We start from the raw sequence: 20740 nt of genomic DNA, 5'->3' as shown, positions 1-20740 counted from the left end.
CAACCTCCATGTCCAGCGTATCATCCGCCATCATTTCCGCTACCTCCAAACTGATCCCACCACCAGAGACATATTTCCCTCTCCTCCCCTATCAGCGTTCCGAAAAGACCAGTCCCTCCGTGACTCCCTCGTCAGGTCCACACCCCCCACCAACCCAACCTCCACTCCCGGCACCTTCCCCTGCAACCCCAAGAAATGCAAAACTTGCGCCCTTACTTCCCTCCAAGGCCCCAAGGGACACTTCCATATCCACCACAACTTCGCCTGCACCTCCACACACATCATCTATTGCATCCGCTGCACCCGATGTGGCCTCCTCTACATTGGGGAGACAGGCCGCCTACTTGCGGACCGTTTCAGAGAACATCTCTGGGACACCTGGACCAACCAACCCAACCACCCCGTAGCCCAACACTTCAACTCCCCCTCCCACTCCACCAAGGACATGCAGGTCCTTGGACGACTCCATCGCCAGACCATGGCAACACGACGGTTGGAGGAAGAGCACCTCATCTTCTGCCTGGGAACCCTCCAACCACAAGGGATGATCTCAGATTTCTCCAGTTTCCTCATTTCCCCTCCCCCCCCACCTTGTCTCATTCAAATCCCTCTAACTCAGCACCGCCTTCCTAACCTGCAATCTTCTTCCTGACCTCTCCGCCCCCACCCCACTCCGGCCTATTACCCTCACCTTGACCTCCCTCCACCTATCGCATTCCCAATGCCCATCCCCCAAGTCCCTCCTCCCTACCTTTTATCTTAGCCTGCTGGGCACACTTTCCTCTTTCCTCATTCCTGATGAAGGGCTGATGCCCAAAACGTCAATTCTCCTATTCCTTAGATGCTGCCTGACCTGCTGCGCTTTTCCAGCAACACATTTTTAGCTCTGATCTCCAGCATCTGCAGTCCTCACTTTCTCCTCTAATATTTGGTTCTAGTCAGGATTCATGTTTGTAGTTAGTATTGCAATTCCTCACTCAAACTATTTTTAGTTTATTTTATACTTGCATCATTATGAATTCAGAGAAGAATGCTAAAGTATCTGTAATGAACTGCAGTCACCTTCTGGATATATTTGTACATCCCAATAATACTGTAAATGAGAAATGTCACTTCTGATTTGAAATGATCTACTGTTTTGGCAGAGGTGGTTTATTCTATCCCATATGTTTACATGGTCATCTAATCTCCACGGAATCATAATTATTTTTCATCATGCTGGTGTACTATAAATTAGGCACATGTAAGAGATTAAATTCAGTAGCAATTTTACAAGTTAGTTAAGTAGCAAATGGATGCTTGTTCTAATAAATGGTTGTTATCAGCAATTTGATCAGACTTTTCCATTCATGTGTTGAGCCTAAACAATCATATTGTGTTTAGGCTACTATTACTCTGATCATTCTGCAGCCAGGCAAAATGTGCAATGGAAAGTCAGGGCCAATAGAACTCAAGATTCAGATTATAATCTGACTCACAAATCCAACAAATCTAAAAGGTTGAAAACAGGCTGTGTTGCTGTGTTGATAAGACATGCCTGTTTGATAGTCTGCCTTAACAGAATGTAATAATGGTTATAATTATTGTTTAAGATCAGATTAGATTATTTACAGTGTGGAAACAGGCCCTTCGGCCCAACCCACGCAGACACGGGGAGAACGTGCAAACTCCACACAGTCAGTCGCCTGAGGCGGGAATTGAACCCGGGTCTCAGGCGCTGTGAGGCAGCAGTGCTAACCACTGTGCCACCGTGCCGCCCACGGTGAACTTGGTTGGATATACTGAACATATACCTCCAGGTTGTCAACTGTGAGTTAAACTCAATTTCACAGTGCAGTGTAGATATTTTCTAAGCAACCTTTTCAGAGATGTTGTTACACAGTTCTGGAGCAGATGGGATTTGAACATTGTCAACTCCATTCACTCAGTTACACTTAACACACAATATATTTCAAGCTTGCTCAGCGACCCTGTGGGAGGTCATGTAAGTCCTTCAACATGGTATTGAAGGTCATAGTGAAGGAACCACAAAGGAGAAGGGATGTCGTATTCTCACAAAGCAGGTAAGGAAACCAACTTTCTCTCTTCTTTCTCTCACTGTTGCAGCAAGTGTTCTGGCTCTGGCTGGCCTGTCCTCCTCCAACAGACCAAGGAGGGCCCTTAGCCACATCAAAACCAAATAACTTCCTCTGGTACCTTCTGTAAATTAAATAGGGGTTGGTTAGCTCAATTAGCTGGACATCTGGTTTGTCATACTGAGTGACACCAATAGCATGAGCTCAATTCACATACCAGATGAAGTCACTATGAACCCTCCTTCTCAAACTCTCCTCTCTCCTCACCTGAAACACAATAACCCTCAGATTACACCTTTCTCTAATGAAGAGCAACCCAATGGTCAGGTAGGATTATGGTGAGCTGAAAATGGATGCTGCCTGACCTGCTGCGCTTTTCCAGCAACACAAGGACCAGGAGAATCGACGTTTTGGGCATGAGCCCTGAAGAAGGGCTCATGCCCAAAACGTCGATTCTCCTGTTCCTTGGATGCTGCCTGACGAGCTGCGCTTTTCCAGCAACACATTTTCAGCTCTGATCTCCAGGATCTGCAGTCCTCACTTTCTCCTATGATTATGGTGACACTACTTTCTGTAGGTTGTCCAATTTAGATAGAATAGTGCAATTATTTTATTTTTAAGTGAAATCCTCAGAGATTTTGACAATAAAACTAAATAGATTATTTGTGAAGTATGCAACAAGTGTTCTAGCAAGTCTCCCAATGTGTTTCAAATTTATTCTTCAAACCACCAGCAACAGGTAAAATGTAGAAGATGATATGTCTCTAAGTAGAACTCCAAATACTTTGCAAGAACTTGTTTGTTCCCAAACATATTAGGTAAGGATGATGGACTATTATCCAGTTAAGTGCTATACATTGTCCTAAATGAGTTCTAATATGGAACATGAGGAGCAATCAGTCCTTAAGCAATTTCCCAGGTAATTATTCCTAAAGCAAGTTTTAATTCTTTATAAAGTTAATTATGAAGAATGTAAACCATTGAGGCTCAAACACTGATACTTGCAAAGCCCATTACTTACAACTTACCAATCTAAAAATGGCATTTTTTTTAGATTAGATTACTTAGTGTGGAAACAGGCTCTTCAGCCCAACAAGTCCACACCAACCCGCCAAAGCGCAACCCATCCAGACCTATTCACCCCATCACCTAATACTATGGTCAATTTTAGCTTGGCCAATTCACCTAACCTGCACATTTTTTTGGACTGTGGGAGGAAACTAGAGCACCCGGAGAAAACCCACACAGACACAGGGAGAATGTGCAAACTCCACACAGTCAGTTGCCTGAGGTGGGAATTGAATCCGGGTCTCTGGCGCTGTGAGGCAGCAGTGCTAAGCACTGTGCCACCGTGCTGGTGTTTTCTGTTTTGTCTCTGTTAATCCATTTTCACTTCATGTTATAAAAGCAAAATACAGCAGATGCATGAGATCTGAAATTAAATTAGAAAGTGCTGGATAAACTCAATATCAGCATAAAACCCACCATGGTTTCATGTCCCTTCAGTTCCAAAGAACAATTATAATAGGCTTGAAATGTTAACTTTGTTTTCTCTTTGCTAAACAATCCTCACTCCGTGATAATATTTTCACCCCAATCCCATCACTGTTTAATATTCTCAAGCACACATTATGAATTGCTTCTGGAAAATCAAAATATAATATATCATTAGGTTCTTCCTTATCTACTCTGCTAGTTGCAATTTCCACCCAAACTTGACTTTCTGAGCTAAGATTCTTTCTCTGTAATTATCCCATGCTTTACTACCAGGTGAACAAGTTTCTATTTAGTCCATCTCCTGTTAAGGTCAAGTATCCTGGAACATTTAACTTCCACCCTTGGCCGCACTGCAACCAAGCTTTTAACTTTTAACTTAAACCTAATTTCTTTCAATGTATGCTATTATTTAGCTGCTTTGTTGCAAACATTTCATATTTGTAGATATAGTGTTTTAGATATAATTATTTCTATTTTTCCCTAATGTGACCTTGGTCACGGATGACCTAAGATCTTGTTAAAGTGATACTTCTTGTAGTAAGGAACATTATTTTTTCCTGAAAACTGAAAATGCACCAATATTTCTTAATTAGTTGCCTTACTTGATTCAATCTGTACTCTCGAGATGTGTGCAAGAACCTGGGGTTGTCCATTAACGGTTTTTGCCCCAAATTTTTCTCAAAAATGCTAAAATTATTCACGAGGAGAAAGTTATCGGGAAATAGCAACTGAATAGAATTGTACCTACATGTTTTTGGGAACCAGAGTGCTTTGTCCGCCCCATGGTGTGCTATTCTCTGTCATTTGAGATTGATGCAGAGGGTATACCTGCTGGACTTTAACATAACAAATCCCAAGCAGCCATCAGATTAAATATTAACAACAACATACATTGAGAAAAATATTTATTTTTAATAATTAATCCTTTTGAAAATATTAGCTAACATATTCCCAGCAAGAGGTAATTTCACAAACTGCACCTTGCTCAGATTCTAATTTTCTCATCTATTTTCGACGGTTAAGAGAATAGCACTGATTGTTTGTTTGAATTTCAAGCTTGATGAAAGTGTGTACTTTGCCTGTCATGTTAATTATTATTTACCTGGTTGATGTTACTGGCTTTTTCAGATGCCTTTCAGTTTCTTCAGTAATTTCATAATTTTCATGATGAGTATTATTTCATAACAAAACCACTGGATGTTGTCACCCACTTGGAATTCAAGAGTTATCACAACGGTGGTGGGGTGTGAGGGTGGGGGATTCATGAAGGAAGAATTTGAGGTGGGACTCCAAGCTGGCAGATTATGGCCCATTTATGGCACATAAAATCCTCATTGGGAGGTGGCTTCTTCAATGCAGTGTACATCTCAGCCGTCCTCCACTACCCTGCCCTTTACATGTAGCATGTAAGCGGCATTTTGGAGAAAGTTTCTTTCCTGGAACATTTTCAAGGTGCATTCATTTTAAATCCAATAGAACCCTCTTTTCTGGACAACAGTGTTACCTCTGTTGGACAGCTGTGCCTGTGTCACCATAATAGGTATGAGAAACAGCCTCTTAATATAACCTACTCCATCCTGGGGTTTGTTGTAGGAACACTGCAGTGGGCAAAACCTCTGTACACCATACAGCAGGTCAGTTCAGACAAGTTGGGAGATGAGGGATGGTTAGTGACTGTTGAAATAATGACTGTTGAAAACATCCCATGAAGTGTCAGATTGACATTGGTGCATCATGCAACATCGCGGCATTCACAAGCCGGTGTGAGTTGATACAACATGGCAATCCAAAGTGAAGCCCTTTAAAGTAAGTTTGAGGCAATATGATTGTACCATGCCCTGCCAAAAGGACATTGTGAGTCCATTGCAACATAACAAACAAGGATCTGGAGTTCTAAATCTGTAGATGTCAAGCACGTGACACTCATCTTAGCCAGAGTAAGTCTAAAGCTAGATCTGGTAACCCTCAATGTCCCTCAGAAGACATTTTCAATATAACAGTGCAATAAACCATTTCAGCAAGTTGACAGTGTCTGCTGGCATTGCCTTCTCTGGTAGTTCACTCAAAAGAGGACAGTCCTACTCTGTACCCTCCAGGTCCTTGTCCACAAAACCGGATACCACTTTTTGCTTTCTCGTCCATGCCCAGAGTGAATGTCTATGAATGTGCAGGGCAGCGCTGGACTACCTACGCCTGACCAAGTGAGTAATGGTCTTTAAAATATAGCATCAATGCCAGGATTTCAGGATTATAAACTCATAAACATAGACATTTATAGATTGGAAGGAGGTTGTTTGGCCCATCATGTCCACACTTGTCAACAAAGATCTGGCAATACTACATTATCCAGCTTTTGGCCCATGGTCCTGGAGGCCACACAAGTGAATATATAAATACTGTTTAAACATTACAAGAGTTTCTGTTTCAAATACCCTTTCAAGTATACAGTGAGTTCCAGACTTCCACTTCCACTAGGTTAAAATAAATTCTCAATAACAACCCTCTTATTTTTCTACCTCTATGCTTTAATCTGTGCTCCTGGTAATTGATCCCTCTACTAATGGAAAAAGTGTTGTCCTATCTGCTCTATCTGTACATCTCATGATCGTATACATTTCCATCATGTCTCCTCTCCAGCTTCGCTGACCCAAGGAAAACAACACCAGCCTAAACAAAGTTTGCTCATTGTTCAGATCTTCAAAGCGAGTCCTTCCAGCTGCAGCAAGTAGGAGAATTGGACTAGCAGCCAATGATCGGGGTGCCATAGAAGCATGCTTGGTCGTTTAGTCCTAGGCCTTGCAGAAAGAAACTGTCCAGGAAACTGAACGAAAATGACACTGCCAAAATATAGTAAGATTTAGTCCCATGTGTGCAAAGCGAATGCAAATACTGAGGGAGAGAACAAACTGCTAATGCATGAGAAGAGTCATGCATACATTTTGTAACTTGGGTAGTGAAAAATGTACCTGATAATGCAGTTTTTTGCTTGATTTTAAATAAAAGGGGAATGTTTGGATTGAAATGCAATCATGTGCAAACATACTTCCTAGTCTGCTACAATCAGGTGGCCTTTACCATGAGGTATGCATGTTGTAAACAGACATCTTAAATTCTCTTTAATAAACACCCCATGCTGAACACAGTGCTGCTTTGATCTACCTGCTGTTGTACTCCAAAACATCTTGAGCTTCCTCCTTTTAAAAAGTCTCACAAAATTAAGTACCATTCAGGAAATCAACAGGAAAGAGGCAGACTCTCCCTGGGATCAAATTCTCTGAAGCCAAAAGTCCTGAAAGCTAAGAATTGTCAACCAATCAGAGATGAGCATCTTTTCACAGAGCAGTGGTGCCACCAGGAAGGCAACAACTGCTGCTGGTACTGCACCCACCTGAGACCTAAAATCCTGAATGGATCCAGGTGAACGATGACAGAAGAAACACTGTGGGATGGGGATCTGGTGTAAAGGCTACCCATGTTTAAAAGAGACAAAATCACTGACAAAGGATAAACAGAATGAAAAAGCCTGCTCCAGCATTTCGACACAATGACGAACAAGTAAATAAAACAGAATTAAACGTCTGCTTCAGCACTTAAGTGAAGCACAATGGTAACTTTGAACAGGCTACTCCAAGGTGAACAGGAGGCCCTACATAAACAGCCATCTGAGACAGTTTAGTAAGAGAATGTCTAAAAATAGCCACAAGTTCATTAAACTATGACAAGTGATTAATTCTGGCCTCATTAAAGAACGGATGTTGTCCCATTAGGTGAACAGTGCCCATTAGAACGAGGGGTGTAAATCTCATTCAGCCTAAATCATCATACAACTGTGAAAACAACAGCTGAAGTTATTTTGTAGGAATCAAGTGTTTCTTTGAAGTTATTCACAATGTTAAGAAATAGGTTCTAGTTAAAGATTCTTTAGATAATCACAGATATAGATTTCAATATAATTATTGATACACATATATAACCAAAATATAATAGAAGCATTAGGGGAAAAGCATTCAAACATTGATGTGAAAGATAATTAGTCTCAGGAAATGCTTTCCTCGTTTCTAAAAAAAATGTCTGGTACATCCTGAACGAAATAAATTGTTCACAAAAAGTGCTAACAGTAAAAGTACCTGTAAAACTTTAATTTATAACTAACCTTATAATAGGAATTAATGCTATCAATCTTATGGCAGTTGGTTAGAACCAACTGTCTTTTGTATTTTTTATATATATATAATTAGGACAGTGGAAAATACAAGAGGAGTAACAGAACTTGATGGAGATAGCAAATGAATACAAGGGGCTACAGAATTCTAGAAGTCCTTGGAGATCCTCATGGATGATTTTGGGATAGTGTAGGGGGACGAGCTGAGAAAAGTCCACAGGTTGGTGCAACATTGAGGGCCGAAGAGCCTGTTCTGCGCTGTATTGTTCTATGCTCTATGTTCTATGAGAAAGTCTGCAACAGGTCCAAAGGAGTATAACCAGTAACTTTGGAATGCAAGTTAATAGAATAGATGTATAGATAGATCTCAAGGCCTGGAAATTGCCATGTCTGTTAAACACCACGAGATCATGGGAACCTGGGACTGTCCTTAGGAGTGCCCATCATTGATTAAGTGTTTTACAGGATTGGATGTATAGAATAAGGGGAAGGACACATTGACCATGTTGTATGTGATTATTGTAATTCAAAATGTATAAAAATGCAGTATTTAACTGTAAATACCAGAGAGTGTCTTTGATCTTTCTTCTGAGCTCAAGATTAAAAGAATGACTGGGTTCTCATGTCAAGGCCAAATTCGGGGGAAGGGCTTTGGTCGTCTCCCTGCATTAGACGGTTGTTGCTTGTATAGGAATAAAATCTGCCAAATGCCTGATTGCTGCTTGCCTCCTGAGTCTTTGTCCCCGATCGAGGGGGGTTTCACTCCGTCAAGGGGGAATGATGGTCATTGGCATGGACAAGGGTTTCTGTCAATGTGGCCCCCTTCCCAATGCCAGATCCCTCAATCAGGTACTGAGTGATTTTGAATGAGAGACACCTCTCATAGAATAACCATTGTCATACAGTTCACTAATAGCCAGTCGAGAAGGAAATCTATTATCCCTACCTGTTCTGGTTCCAGACCCACAGCGATGCAACTGATTCTCAAATATATGCTGAGCAATAGATGCCACCTTAGCAATACCCACATCCTGAAAATGATTTTTTTTAAAAGTTGCATAAAGCGAACATACATAAAGATTTTATTGTGACTAAAGCATTCCTGCATAAAAAGACTTTGGACTTAAGCAGCATACTTTTGGAAGTCTAAACAGACCCAAACCCAGAGTACAGTCCAAAACCATATGATAGAAACTCCTTTTCTTTGTGATGTCTACTGGCATTCATTGCCCACTAAAGAGCTCAAAGGCAAGAAAGTCATCTATGGACCTTCCCACCACTGACTTAACTGTAGTTGAGACAGGAAAGTAGCAAAGAAACAAAGGCAGGAGTAATTTTAACTTTGTGATATGCTGTAAAATTGCTGATATTAGTTGATTGTCCCTTGTATATCTTGTCTGATTTTCCTTGACCTCAATGGAAGGGTACATTTTCAGTTAATCACTGTGAAATAATGCAGTGAGTCACAGTATGTTCAGGAAATCACTGGCCATGTTCCATCCCTAACCAAATAAAAGGGACTCTGTTGAAAAGGCTGTAATCCAAACTGAATTGTACTGGAGAAGTACATTTCTTGTTACATCTGGAAATGTCACAGCTGCCTGTTCTCTATTCCTATTCTTTATTGGGATTTCAGACAGTCAGTTTTATTAAAGGAATCTGCATAGTGTACTGACTTCACTTTCTTTTCTTTTCCATTTGGCTCATCCACAATTTATGAAAATGTATGAGGTGAGAGTTGAAAAGGCAAAGAGGTTAAGTTTGTTTTGTTCATCTACACTCTTTAGGTTCCACTTGGTTACAACATAGTGTAGCTCCAATGTGAAACGACCAGATCCAATCACATTTTTAAAAATGCAGAAAAACTGCAATCAAATGTGCATGCATTGGATTTCATTTTCCAGTACCTCCTTAGGGCCTCGGTTAATGGATTAATACTAACTTTTGGGCAAAATAAGTACAATTGTGCTGGGAAGGTGAGCTCCAAAATTGAGGTGAAAGGCTGTTAATCTTGTCATCATGGGTTTGCAGACAGGTACATCATAAGTGAGGACAGTTTCTTACTTAGTGTGCTACTTAATCTCAAGTTTCCAAAGGATTTTGTGGCAAAACTAACATAATTTTTAGTGATATATCTAAATGTCTTTGAATAAATTAGAAAATGTCTACTCATTGTCTACCAAGTGATCCATGTTTTCTGATTTTGAAAGCAATTCCAATGGACAACTGACCCCAATATTTACAGTGCGTTGTGTTCAATGGCTGGAAGACATTGATATAGGAAACTCTGAAATACATCACAACTTATTTCTCCAAGTCTGCCTGACAGCCTTACTATCAGAGGAGCAGAGGAGCAGGCAGGGAGGCAGGAAAGAGGTCATATAGGAGTTATCTGCTGTGTCTGTAGATTATAGTATCGTGAGTGAGATGTTGAGGAGGGTGGCAAAATGTGGTCAATGGGGGATGGCAAAATGGTGGCCTTGGATGCACAATGGTGGCCGGTGGGAGGGCAAAATGATGGGCAGGGGAAAGAGATAGTGGTCTTGAAAGGTGTGCTTTTTCTTCATTTGCTTAGGGATGTAGGTGTTGTTGGGTAGATCAGCATTTATTGTCACTCTCTAATTACCCTGGAGGAAGTGATGATGAGCTGCAGTCCTGAGCTGCTACTGAAGGGACACCCACAGTGCTGTTAGGAGGTGAGTCCCAGGATTTTGACCCAGTGACAGTGAAGGAATGGAGATATAGTTCCAAGTCAGGATGAACTGTGGCTTGGAGGGGATGTAGTGGTGTTCCCACATATCTTGTTTTTGTAAATGGTAGTGGTCATGGATTTGAAAGGTGCTATTGAAGAAATTTTACTGTGTTACTACAGTGCATCTTCTGATGGTATACACTGCTGTCACTGTGCATCAGTAGTGGAGAGAGTGAATATTGAAAAAGAGTACATGGGACACCAAGAAAGTGGGCTGCCTTTTCCTGGATTCTGTCAAGTTTCTTTAGTGATTTCTGATATTTTTGTATCAAGGTATTCCAGCATATTCCTTCCTTGTGCCTTGTGAATGGTAGGCAGACTTTGGGGAAAAACGAGGTGACTGACTCACTGCAAAATTTCTATACTCTTACCTACTCTTGCAGCCACAGTACTTATATGACTGACTTCATTCAATCTTGGTTCAAAGGTATTTCCCAGAATGCCAGTAGTGGGAGGATTCATTGATGGTAATGCCATTGATCATTAAGGGCTATGGTTAGATCTTGTCTCATTAGGAATGGTCTTGACTGGCATCTGTGTGGAGCAAATGTTACTTGCCACTTATTAGCCCAAGCCTAGATGTGGTTTGAACCTTACAGTATATGCACACAGAGAGCTTCAGTATTCAAGGAATCAATAGTGGTACTGAACATTGTGCAATCATCAGTGAACAACCTCACTTTTGACTTTATGAATGAGGGAAGGTCACTAATGAAGGCACTGAAGAAGGTTGGACCTAGAATGCTGCCCCAAGGAACTCCTGCAGAGATGTCTTGTGGTTGAGCTGGTTGACCTCCAACAACCACAGCCATCTTTCCTTGTGCTAAGTATGACCTTAATGATGCCAGGAATGAAAAGCTTAACAATATGAGGAACGTTTGATGACTCTGGGTCTATATTCAATGGAGCTTAAGGAATGGGGGGGGGGGGGGGGGTGGTTGGTGGTTCTAGATGAAACTTATATAATACTGAATGGCCTGGACAGTGTAGATGTTGGGAAGATGTTTCCATTGGTAGGAGACACTAGGACCCAAGGGCACAGTCTTAGAGTAAAGGAAAGACCTTTCAGAATGGAGATAAGGAGAAATTTCTTCAGCCAGAGAGTGGTGAATCTTTGGAACTCATTGTTGCAGAAGGCTGTGGAAGACAGGTCACTGAGAATATTTAAGATGGAGATAGATAGGTTCTTGATTGTCAAGTGGATCAAGGGTTACAGGTAGAAAGTGGGAAAACGGGGTTGAAAAACTTACCAGCCATGATTGAATGGTAGAGCAGACTTCAGCTGAATGGCCTAATTCCTGCTCCTATGTCTTATGGTCTCATGAGAGGAGAGTTTTCCCAATTCCCATTAACTCTGGTTTTTCTAAGATACCTTGATGCTATACTCAGTCAATTTTGTTTTAATTCAATCATGGAATCTGCGTGTCACTGGCTGGGCCAGCATATATTTCCCATTTCTGAGTATTCTTGCGAATCATAAAATCTGTCTAGTGTGGAAGTAGGCCATTCGGCCCATCAAGTCCACACCCACCCACCGAAGAGCATCTCACTCAGACCCATCCCCCTACCCTATCCCTGTAACACTGCATTTCCCATGGCTAATACACGTTGCCTTCATATCCCTGTGACACTATGGGCAATTTGGCATGGCCAATTCACCTAAGCTGCATGTCTTTTGACTGTGGGAGGAAACTGCAGCAATTGGAGGAAACCCCACACAGACACGGGGCGAGGGGAAATGTGTAAGCTCCACACATACAGTTAATGGAGGGTAGAATCAAACCTGGGACCCTGGCCCTGTAAGGCAACAGTGCTAATCACTGAGCCACCATGCCACCCCAAAGGACTTGGTGGTGAGCTGCCTCCTTGAAATGCACCAGTCCATATGCCATAGGTAGACACCCAATGCCATAAAGGAGGGAGTTCTATGATTTTGACCTAACATCAGTGAAGGAATGGTAATATATTTCCATGTCAGATGGTGAGTTCAGCTTTGATGTGATGGGAGCCATTCTCTCCTGGGTCTGCAGCACTTCTGCATCTATCATCTAACGGTTGAAGCTGGCTTGCAAAGAAAATCTGGATTCATTGAAAATAAATTGATGGATATTTTCTCCAAGGGTAAATTCTAAGCAGTTAAGAGGAATTAGCAAAATCATTTTGTGTGAACCATCAAAAAAGTGATATGATTGTCCTCACCATGGCATTCACGTAGTTTTGAGGAAGCTGCTCTTAGATGAAAAACAGAATAAACATCACTGAACTTGTCTCTCTTTAGTTGAATTTTCACTTATAAATATAAAAACAAGCAATCTAAACACAGTGAAGACAAAAATCTGCTGGCCAGCTCATGGCCTTCATAGAAATTACACATCAATCTCTAATTCAAGGTAAGTCGAACAGATGTCTTTCATTAATAACTATACTTCAAGCCAGGTATTATTCATTAGCATAAATTATTGCATTACAAAGCCCTTTATAGAGGTCATAATTTCAATCAACAAAAAACCTAAATCGAGCATTTGAAATGACTGTGCAAACAGTTTAGCCATTTGTGGTTCAAAGGATGTGATAGAGCTAACATTTGTATGAGAAATTTCACATCTGCTGCACTGACAGGATTCGTAGCTTCTTACACAGGACTATGTTGGATTAACCTATGAGATGTGAAAGTAAGAGAAAACAGCAAGTTTGCAAGTGAGAGCTTAGGTATTAATGTAGTATTTGAATGCTGAAGGAGAAAAATACTCAATAAATAAATAAGCCCCCTAGAGCAGGCACGATGATGGGGGACTGGTTAGGAGATTCAGGACAGAATCTTGGCATTTGGAATACTGTCTGCAATTAGGATAGGGACTAACCAAGCCTGATGCAGGAATCCTGCCCACCGGTGCTGGGACATCAAGTGGGTTCATTAATAAGACACTTAAAGCCAATTGTTTCTGAGCCCAGTGGAATTTACTGGTGGCTCAGAGATTTAATGGGAGTTGTCCAGCTTTTCCTGCACTTCTCAAAAACCAGCCATCAAAACTATATCGAATTGCAAAGGTACCATGGGGCTCAATTGTTCACGGATACTTAGTGCTGGATTGTGGGATGTGACATCTGATGTGGTGTCCACTGAAAGCTACCCATTCTTGTCTCTGAATCCCCTTCTCCCCTTGTCCAGACAGCACCCCCCTCCCCCCTTCTCCACTGCTCTCATTCCACCCTTACCTATAATCAGGGGTCTAAAGCCTGATTAGGTCATCAGAACATTACTGGTAGCAGCGACCACCCCTAATGAAGATGTTGGCAGTGGTAAAATTCAATTGGTAACTGATTGACAGCTCTCATGGTGAGGGTGGGATTTCTGCCCCAAACCTGAACCCCAGATCCTAAATCCTGTGGGAGGCCCAATGCAGTACAAACAAGCTCCTAATCAGAACATGCCCCCAATGAAATAGGACAGGGTTTGCATCAGTTCTCTAACTGGAGGGTAAGAGTAAGAGACAAGAATGCGTAGCTTTCAGTGGACACCACATCAGATGTCACGTCCCACAATCCAGCACTAAGTATCCGTGAACAAGTACAAAATTCCAGCCACTGATAAGCAACAGCAAAAAAAAGCACTCACATTTAGAGTCAAATATTCCAAAATAACTACCAGCAAATGAGGAGGTTGTGAATTAGTGTATTAAGCATACCGAAAGAAACTAGCATAAAAATCTCATCAGAGAATCAGCAGGGAACTACATTCAGTTCTGCTATTTTCTGATCAGATTTTGGTAGCCAGAAATGTATCAATCTCTATTTTAAATATGCTTAAAGACTGCATTTTCCAAAGCCCCTGTGGTAGAGAATCCAAAGATTCACTCAGAGTACAAAAGTCTTTTTCTCATCTCCATTCTAAATAGCCATCCATCTTCTTCTTAAATTGTACCCTCTGGTTCTAGGTTCTAGGTTCTAGATGGAGAAACATCTTAGCTGCATCTAGCTTACCTATCCCTTTAAGTATTTTGTAAGTTTAAATGAGATCACCTCTCATTCATCCAAGCTCTAAAGAATACAGGCCTAATCTACCCAATCATTTTTCATAGGACAGTCCACCATCCCAGGAACAAGTCTAGTGAACCTTCATTGCACTCCCCTCTTGTGCCAATAATATCTTTCCTGTGGTAGGGAGACCAAAATTGCACACAATGCTTCAGATGCAGTATAACTGTATTTTGGTGCAATTGAAGAAAGACTGTCACTCCTTACTTAAGCTTTCTTGCAATAAAGGCTAACATTCCATTAGCCTTCCAAAATAGCTTACTGTAACTACATGTTAGCCTTCACAAAGGTAACACAAGTCCCTTTGCATTTCTACATTTTCTGACCTCTCACCATTTTAGAACTAGTCTGTACGTCTGTTCTTCCTATTGAAATGGATAACCTGCCATTTATTTCAAACGTGCTGGGCATCTGGTTCAGAGTGCCTGGAGCATGCACCAAAACTTAGGCAAAGCACATTGCCAGGGTGAGATGGAAATTGAGCAGATGGGAGCACTGCTCCCTCTCCATTGCAGGTTTATCAGGTGTGAGTTACTCTCAGTGTTGTCGTACGTGGTGCAGTTCTGGCACATTCTCAGACTCCATTTGAGGTCAAAGTCGGTAGAGAATCAATGGGTCAAATGGCCTCTATCCAAAATATAGGGATTCTATGTTTCTATCCTATCTATTGTGTTCTTAACTCAATTAGTCTGTCCAATTCCTCCTGAAGCAAGTTTACATGTTCCTGCCAACTGTACTTAGCTTTGGATCATCCATAAATTTACAAATATGATATTTATTCCTCACAAATTTTTTCAGCCTGCCTTCCCTTCATTTTGGTGTTACTTTTGGAGGTGAGACCAGTGATATCATGCTTCCTCATAACACCCATTAATTCTACCCAGGATATGTCCTATTGAAAATCTGTGTCGGCACAAGGAAGGCCTAACTATCAAACACCTGCAAGCAGTAACCTCCATCCTGAAGGCTTCAAGAGCTCAACAGATTTTGATCCTTAATAATTCTGCTCTCAGTAGGTGTGAAATCTGGTTGGTCTATGAGATTGAACAGAGAGAGAATTTTCAAACTGAAGAGAGGGGTTGTTGAAGTGATGAGATGGGAAACATTCTAGCTTCCTGCTGATGAGTTTGTGATCATTTTAATACCAGCCCCTGTTCTAGATGCTTTATATTTGCATGTGCCTGATTGCAGGAAGAAGCACAAGCCATTGGAGCTATTGCAAGAGAGGATTTTGGGCTGGCTATGATGTCCTGAAGGAATTGTTCCTGGTACTGTGTGCTTGTATATTATGCTAACAATATAATGTCAAGATTACTCCTTGAAGTAGCTACTTTCTGGCTGCCACTTGATACATAACATTAAGGTAAGTTGTCATGAGACAAGATGATTGGAGAAGGCCAACATTTTATTGTTGGGATCAAGAGCCCTTCCATTCTTAATCGAGGGGAAATCTTTTTAGAAGAATCTTAGCTTTATAGATCTTTTTCAGATATTGCTCCTTTTCTCAAAAATATTAGCTTGGCAGAAAACCTGTAATGACACTATGACATGGGTATGGTATTCAGATTGCAGTTGCATGCCAATGATGTCCTTGAACCTGATCTACATCTGTAAAGATGGATCCCACAGTTTTCCAATGGGTATCCTGCTCACCGACTAAAAGAAGCTGGTTACTAGTAACATCCACGGAACAACAGCTAGTTTAAAAAGGGCATTGTAACTGTCCATCAAGGCAATTTACACCAATTGTCCTCCTTCAAATAATTCAGCAGAGTTTGAGTCATTTATTGCCACAAAGCCTACACAGAAGTTAAGATGGAAGAAGAAAGCTCCAGTTCAGTGAAAATTTGGTGCAGATATTTTATGACCTGACAATTCAATGTAAATGCTTTTTCAACACAATTAATTGTGCTTACTTATTGGGATTATTCACTAAACAGGAATCTGATGGAATGTATTAAACCTGTGGCATAATTTCCTTAAATGGAAAGATTTCTAAGATATGAATTGTTTCCAGCTGGAAATCAGGTCAGAATATAGTTATAGGGTGTCGATGGAAAAACCAGTTTGTGATTCTCCATTCTTATTCACGTTGACAGAGTTGATCTTTGATAGGTTGAATTATTTTCATTTTAAGTGCCATAAATATTCGTGGTTTGTCCAGTCTAAACTATGCTTACTTTCTGAATCAGCCTACCACTTCACTCTCTTTGCACTTTGAACTATTGTAGAAAGACCCATCATAATGAATAATGCACATTTAAAAATTGGTGAAGGTTCATTGTTTTAAAAGAAGAATGCTTTTAACTCCCTTGTCCAAACACTCAAGAGAAAAGTTTAATTCTTAGAAAAGAGAAAGGAAGGTCCAAACTGCATGACTGTACCTACCTCCAGCTTTACGAGGTAGGGTGAACAACATATTCTCAAGGGGCAGATCAATATTATAGACCCAGTAGCTAAGGAGAGGTGAGGGTTGCTGCATTACACAAGTAAGTACTTTTCCATTTCTGATTGTGGACCAAAAGGACTAGTCGTGTTTCCTCCCATCTCTAAACCTGTATGTTTGCCTGTAGCCAATCCTTCTTCATGATATTAGTCTTATTTACTGCTACCAAAAGGGAAAGGTGTCCACACATAGATAGAAGACAGTTTGGTTTTGTGGAACAGAATAGTTTATTTTCTTGCATTTAATAGCTAGTTACTTCACATGTAAGTTACATATTAGGTCTTGTGAGACCTTATGTTAGACTCAAGACCAAGTATGCATTACTGTCGGGGACTTGGTTAGCTCAATTGGCTGGATGGCTAGTTTGCAATGCAGGGTAATGCCAATAGTGTATAGTATAATTGCTGTAGCAGCTAAGATCACCATGAAGGTCCATTTAATCCAATAAAGGATGATACATCTTGCTGGGTGAATCCAAACTCATTGGTTCAACATCTTTTCTTATTGTATCTTTATTTTCTAAGTATTATTTGATCTCTGACTTTTACACATTCTCTGAAAATTTCCCAAGTTGCTTCGGTGTGATAAAGATGGACATTGCTCTGTGCATTTTTTTCTTATCTCCAAGAACAGTAAGCTCGAGCATCGATTTCCTTCGCCCATCTTGTGATGCTTTGGTGTTTTTGTTCCTTAGAAAGTAGAACAAATCCAATGATCTTCTTGGGTGACTGTGTAGAGTTTGCACATTCTCCCAGTGTCTGCGTGGGTTTCCTCCAGATGCCCAAGTGTCCTTCCCCAGTCCAAAAATGTGCAGGTTAGGTGGATTGGCCATACTAAATTACCCATAGTCTCCAGGGATGTATACGTTAGGTGAATTAGCCATGGGAAATGCAGGGATAGAGTAAGTGCATGAGTACAGTTGGGGGACTCTTCAGAGGGTCGATGTGGATGTAGTGGGCTGAATGGCTTGCTTCCACACTGTAGAGATTCCATGGTTCTAAATACTCTCACAATATACAAAGATCATTAATAAATTATCATAGGTTCTCCTGGAAGGTATATTATTCTCCTAAATCATGCTTTTCCCGTGGTAAGTTTGGTTCTAAAAGCAAAGTAATTATCAAATGCTCTAACAATATTGTCAACTATTGAGTAAACTCCAATTGCTAATGCATGTAAGTGACTGTTTTGAACAATCCTTCAAAGATGTTTGTTATAATCATGTTCCCAGACTGAGCAATAATCTTCTGGAAATCTCTGAAACATAAACTCATCAAGACAGTCAATGCATCAAGAAACTTCTTGATGAGATTAAAATGCAAATTTTTGACTTATATGCTGCAACATATTGAACATACTTCAAAAAAAACCTACACAGTAGAATTGCAAGTTAGAACAATCCTATAAGAAGATGACTGAATGACTTTGCATTTCAGTTTTGGAACAGGTCGTACCTCTCATTATGTGCAATGCAAGCCTTGGTTAATTGTCTGTTCTCTAGACACCGTGCTCACATGATTCCCACAATATTGAACCCAAATACCTTATTAACTTAAAGCATTTTGAAGTAGCAGACAGTTAAAAGGTCAGAGCTGTTCCATATCACATTTACTAACAAAATAAATACCCTGTTAAGATCCCCACTGATGTTATTATTGGACAAGTCAATCCCAGACTTAAATCTAGGTTGATAGATTTTGTTTTATTTTAATGGGGTAAATTTTCACTGAAACATGGACACACAAAGCTGCACATTCAGTTTTAACAATAAAACAGATGTTAATTGCATAATATAAATTAAGATAAAATAGAATGATTGAAGCTATTTACATTTAGCACACACTGAAAACCTTTGAAACACATGGTCAAAATATAATTTCATTCATTCAAAGAGCATCTCTTACACCAAAGAGCACTCCCTTCTCTGTCCCACTTAGTGTTTAGCTTAGCTGTGACTTCAATTCTGATTGGTTATTCCTTGATTCATCAGATAACCGAGCTTAAACCTTCTTAGCTTTACATGAGCCCTTTAGGATTTTAATCATAAACTTCTAGCCTGGAACATCTAAACGTAACCTCTTTCTTCACAGACCTAAGCTATGACCCTTTCTCAGGAGGAAGTGTTTTTCATATCCAGCTTCATCCAAACCTTCTGCAAAATTGCCAAATTGAAACACAAAAGCTGTTTTCCCTCAACCTCAAGAAGCAATTCAGGATCTGAAAGCCAAATGCACTAACGTGTTTATTTCACTTTTTTTTTATAAACTCTTGCAATGTCGACAACACCCCATTACTCGATAGAAGGTCTCTCTCCAATAATGTTTTAAAATAAATCACCATGAGGATGTTGCCAGGGTTGGAGGAACTGAGCTATAAGGAGAGGTTGAATGGGGCTGGGGCTGTTTTCCCTGGAGCGTCAGAGGCTGACGGGTGACCTTATAGAGATTTATAAAGTCATGAGGGGCATGGATAGGATATATAGACAAAGGCTCTTCCCTGGGCTCAGGGAGTGCAGAACTAGGGGACATAGGTTTAGGGTGAGAGGGGAAAGATATAAAAGAGACCTAAGGGGCAACTCTTTCACACAGAGGTTGGTATGTGTATGGAATGAGCTGCCAAAGGAAGTGGTGGAGGCTAGTACAATTGCAACATTGAAAAGGCATCTGGATGGGTATATGAATAGGAAGGATTTGGAGATATATGGGTCAAGTGCTGGCAGGTGGGACTACATTGGGTTGGGATACCTGGTCGGCATGGACGAGTTGGACCGAAAGGTCTGTTTCCATGCTGTACAATCCTATGTCTCTATAACTACAGAAATACTTACAAGTTAGTTATTAAACTCCTTCATCGCATTATCCTCCGCTACTTCCGCCACCTACAAATGGACCCCACCACCAGAGATATATTTTCCTCCCCACCCGTATTAGCATTCCAGAGAGACCATTCCCTCCGCGGCTCCCATGTCAGGTCCACACCCCCCACCAGCCCACACCCCACACCTGGCACCTTTCCCTGCCATTGCAGAAAGTGCAAAACCTGTGCCCACATCACTCCCCTCACCTCCGTCCAAGGCCCCAAAGGATCCTTCCACATCCAACAGAAATTTACCCATAACTCTACCAATGTCATCTACTACATCCGTTGCACCCAGTGTGGTCTCTTCTACATTGGGGAGACAGGATGGCTTCTCACGGATTATTTCAGAGAACATCCGCACCCACCAACCCCACCACCCCGTGAATGAACACTTCAACTTCCCTTCTACTCCATCAAAGACGTGCAAGTCCTGGGCCTCCTCCACCACCAAACTGTCACCACCCAATGCCTGGAGGAAAAACGCCTCATAGTCTGCCTTGGGACTGAGCAACCACACAGGATAAATGTGGATTTCAACAGTTTTTACATTTAACACAATTTGAAGTATTTCAAAATGCCAGTAAAATTACAATCCCATCATTTTAGTGTACTCAAACACCAGTGAATGTTAACTTGCTTCCTGATCATATCTATGACTTTGATTAATTATTTCATTGAATTTTCAATCTTGAAATTTTTATGGCCTTTTTCTTGATTAGTCACACAACTGAGTTTATACTTTCTCAGCTTCAGATAATACTATCAGAGTTCAAACCATAGAACAATAAAATGACTACAATGTGGAAGCAAGCTATTTTGGCCATCAAGTCCACACTAACCCTCTGAAGAGCATCCCACCCTGTAACCCTGCATTTCCTGTGGCTAATCCACCTAACTTACACATCCCTGAATAC

At 40.9% G+C, this 20740-nt stretch overlaps 1 long non-coding RNA gene across 1 annotated transcript in view; it reads left to right on the top strand.

Annotated features, from left to right (window-relative positions):
• The window catches only part of LOC140491452 (uncharacterized), a 73067-nt gene extending 66467 nt beyond the window's left edge, over positions 1–6600 (top strand). Inside the window, exon 3 of the long non-coding RNA XR_011963313.1 lies at positions 6210–6600. This is a non-coding gene — a long non-coding RNA (uncharacterized lncRNA). The remainder of the gene's footprint in view (positions 1–6209) is intronic.
• Positions 6601–20740: the final 14140 nt, after the last annotated feature.

This window comes from Chiloscyllium punctatum, chromosome 19 (genome assembly GCF_047496795.1).
Source record: "Chiloscyllium punctatum isolate Juve2018m chromosome 19, sChiPun1.3, whole genome shotgun sequence".
Classification (NCBI taxonomy): Eukaryota; Metazoa; Chordata; class Chondrichthyes; order Orectolobiformes; family Hemiscylliidae; genus Chiloscyllium; species Chiloscyllium punctatum.
Note: the sequence above shows the minus strand (reverse complement) of the source record. Positions and strands in the feature narration are given on the sequence as shown.